The sequence below is a fragment of the Vigna radiata genome, unplaced genomic scaffold (assembly GCF_000741045.1).
Source record: "Vigna radiata var. radiata cultivar VC1973A unplaced genomic scaffold, Vradiata_ver6 scaffold_492, whole genome shotgun sequence".
NCBI lineage: Eukaryota > Viridiplantae > Streptophyta > Magnoliopsida > Fabales > Fabaceae > Vigna > Vigna radiata.
Genome location: NW_014542724.1, coordinates 8,981 through 10,063, shown reverse-complemented (window position 1 = coordinate 10,063; position 1,083 = coordinate 8,981).

Sequence of the window (1,083 nt, the reverse complement as noted above, 5' to 3'; positions counted from 1 at the left end):
AATTATGATCTCTCGGTGAGATCTATTAGTGTATTGATTGAATGGTGAGAGGCTTCCATATGGGGGGTTATCCCTAACACTCCAACGGTCTTTCATTCTCACTTAGAGAGGATTGACGCGTGTGGTGGGAGTAGTTGGAGGTCCTAGGGTAGGCGCTTTCATTGTAGCCTTACTGCGGTAACGGACTAGCCTTGTGTATGGTCGGGTGGAACCCCTCGGCAATGGCTTTGCAAAGCAGTAGGGCCATCACAAGTGCACAACCCGCCCCAACTCTACATTCATTCTATGTCCGGACGTGTCTAGGAGTCTTCGCATGATAAGATGATTGATCGGTTAAATTATGACCTAAGTACTTGTGATTATGATGACTTGTATGTTTGCATGTGAAATTATGTTTTCGGTAATGTTTGATCACTTTGCTATGATTTGTACGTTCGTTTGAAACCTAGCTCACCCTTGCACTTGTGTGTTGTGTGTGTTTGCTTCCCCCTTGCGATGATCATCCAATCCTTTGGATGTGAGCAGTAGGTGATGATGTATCTCTGGAGCAGGCGTTGGAGACCGAGGAAGATCCAGCACCTAGTGTTTAGACGATCATGTTGCTTTATTTCTTTTAACTTATCATATTTTACAAAACCTTGGACCTTTATACTTTAATTCTTGTCGTTTTAATTTCCCCTCTATTTTGGATGACTGTAATTTATACTTATACAGTTATTTTCTACTCCTAACTACTTTCTATTATTATAATATGTTGCATTCCATTTGGTATGAATTATACACATATTTTGGGATGTTACACTTACTATCTTTAATTTTGTTTTATAAGTGTTTACTATCTTTAAAAGAAAAAACTTTCCTAGCTAATGCATATATGAAATCTGATTTTGTTTTTTGTCCTGTTATTCCATCTTATATTAGTGTGAAACCAATTTTTCTTCTGACATCACCACATATTTTGCCAACATCTNTCCACCACTACAAACTTTTCTCCTCATCAAATGTTTTCCAAGTCTCATCATGAATAGCCCAAATATTATAATACCAAAATCAATAAGAAGCCACTGCAATCAACTATCATTA